This window comes from Arachis duranensis, chromosome 10, assembly GCF_000817695.3.
Source record: "Arachis duranensis cultivar V14167 chromosome 10, aradu.V14167.gnm2.J7QH, whole genome shotgun sequence".
Taxonomy (NCBI): domain Eukaryota; kingdom Viridiplantae; phylum Streptophyta; class Magnoliopsida; order Fabales; family Fabaceae; genus Arachis; species Arachis duranensis.
Genome location: NC_029781.3, coordinates 86016715 through 86019882, shown reverse-complemented (window position 1 = coordinate 86019882; position 3168 = coordinate 86016715).

Sequence of the window (3168 nt, the reverse complement as noted above, 5' to 3'; positions counted from 1 at the left end):
ATAGATTTTTGTTGCAAGTATATCTCCAAACCAACAATTGACCCTAATCAAATTATAATCCTAAAGATGTCACAATTCAAAGCAAATATAAACCGAGAGTATTTAGACTCCCGGGTCGTTCTCCCTAGGAACTAGTGACAATGAGCGCACAATTTTGGTTGTGGAAAGTAAGGGGTTCAATGATGAAGGCAAACAAAATAAAGGAATTAAAGAACGAGCTAAATTTGCAACTAATAAACTAATGAAGGAATAAAAGAACTATGTATGTAACATGGACAAGTAATGCTATAAAGTGATGGAAAAATAGTTCAAAATATAAATGAAACCTTGACTTGGGATGAGTTGTCGAATCCCTTCCTTGCCATAACCACAACTATGATAATTATGATGGATTAATCTCACCAAGTCAACCCTTAACATCGAAGGATAGGTCAAGAGAGCATAATTGTCGTTAATCCACAAATCCTAGTTAACTTACCAAATTAATTGGTAAAAAGCTAACGTTAATGGAAATAATAACAACCAACAACCCAAGAATTATCACTAAATGTTGGATATTATGGCTCTAGTAATCCATAAACTCATTTTTTCCAAGCCAAGGGGTGGAAATTACCCCATAATCAAAATTGACATTTCATCAAACACATAGAGGACATAAATATAAAACATGGCAAAATTGGAAAAATGATGAAAGCTATAAACCACAAATGATCCAAATCAACAAAAGCAACTCAAACAAACATAAAATAAGCATCAAACATCAAATTCAACAACTAGAAATCCAAAATTGCAAAACTATGCATATATTGATAAAAGAAAGTAAAATAGAGGAAAGTGTAGAACAAGTGTGATAATTAAAAGAGAAATTAAAGAAATACTTACAACGAAATAGCAAAATCCAAAAGTAAAACTTGAAGTATAAAATGCTACAAACCCTAATTGAAAATCCTAAGAGAAAATTTTCTATACTACTCTACTCCTACTCCTACTACGTGTTTTTCTATTCTAAGTTAGCTCCCTAAAACCTAATGAAAACCTAATGCCTTCATATGAGATGTTGCCCCCTTCATATAGGCTTTGATTTCAGCATCGAAGCCATCAGAAATGGGCCAAAAGAGCCCCAAAATTGTGAGTCACGTGCATTTTTAACGAAGGCACGCATTGGAACCTGTGCGCACGCACGCATGGCTGTGTGCTTCTCCTTTATTTTCTTCATATTTTCTCCCTTTGTACATGCTTTCTTCCACTTTTGCATATCCATTCTTGCCTCTTTGATCTGAAATCACTCAATAAACATGTCATGGCATCAAATGGAATAAAAGTGGAATTAAATTACTCAATTTAAGCACAAAAACGTATGTTTTCACATTTAGGTTTAATTTAGGGATCAAACACAAAAGTATGCTATTTTGGTGAATAAATGTGGGTTTATGTGATGAAATTCATCCAATTAAAACCAAAATATATCGTCAAATATAGATTCATCAATTCTCCCACACTTAAACAATAGCATGTCCTCATGCTAATCATAATCAAAGGAGAAGGATAAAAGGACAAGCAACTTGTTTAATGCATCTACCTACATGCATGTATACTATGTGCTATATCTATCTATCTATCTTTAATGTACTATAAGTTTAGTGAAAACAAACCAACAAATTCCAAGCAAGAGTATTTACATCAAGGGCCAAGCAAAGAAATAGCTCAATGCAATTACAATCTAGAGAATTGATTCAACTCATCAAAATGAAGCAACTTGAAAGAATACATGATAAGAAGTTTAGAAACATAGAGTTGAGTGATCGAACCCTCACTAGGTGTGTATACATTCTCAACGCTTGGTGTTTTAGGGTTTAATCACTCAAGTCTCCTCTTAATCATGCTTTCAAGGATTTGCTTTTCATCTAACAATCAACAAACATGTGATGCACGAATGCAAGTATCATGAGGTCTTTAGAGAGTTGTAATGGGGTTAGGGTTAAGGTAGGATAAATATGGCTAAGTGGACTAAGGAATTGGATCTTTGATTAGCTCAAGTGTCCAACTCAACTTATATTAACCAATTCACAAAAATGCATTCTAACCACTCATTACTTCTTTTCATACACATTCATGCCTTGGTTTCTATTCAAAATACATATGCATTTCTTATTCATTTATTTCTCTTTTTTTTTCTTTGGGGCAACATTTGTCCCCTCTTATTATTTTTTTCATTTCATTTTTTTCTATGACAAACGCATATGGTTAAAGCAAATTGATACATGAATGTGCACCCATTTTTTCAAATTTTCAATAAGTATGTAAAACACAATTTTTTTTTCTCTACCAATGCTTCCAAAAAATTTTTCCACATTTAAATGACACACACACTTCAACCTAAGCTAATCAAAGATGCAATTCATGGTCATTTCATGGTTTTACGCTTAGGATTTTGATGTGGTTACGATTAGAACAAGGGGGATTAAAAAGCTCAAAATTGGCTTACAAAGGTAGATACAAGGGTTAGGCTATATGGGTGAGTGAGTTTACTTCAAAGATGGTCTCAATCATGCTAAATACAATCACAACATCAAATATTGAAAATAAAGAATCAAGCAAAACCAAGATTACAATCATAGAGGGAGCATAGCACACAATGAACAAAATTTGTGGTTATAATGTGTAATCACTCATTAAGGCTCAACAACTCACAAGGTTGTTTTGTTCTATCTCTCTTCTATGTTCCATAAAAATCATTCAAGAAAGTTTTAAAAATAATTTTCTAAATCAATTCAATAGAACACCCTAAAAATGAAATTCTTGGAAATCTTTGTTGTTTTTCATCTAAATTATTTCCTATATGTATGTATGTATGTTGTGATGGATGCAATTTTCAAAATTCCTAGTTCTTTTCCTAATTTTCAAGAACCAAAAAGTAACATGAACAATTAGGATCAAAATTGAACTAAGTGCTATACTATTCACAACATCCAATCACAACTTCTATCTATAAACTATATACCATGCAAATGCAATATACATATATTAACTAGAGTAAGGATGCAATAGTAAAAAATACTAACATATATCTACAAGAAACATAATAAAAAAACAAAAAATAAAGTACAAAGTGTTCGAAAAAAAAAGTTTAAGCCCCAAAAATGGTGAATCCTCCCCCACACTTAAGCG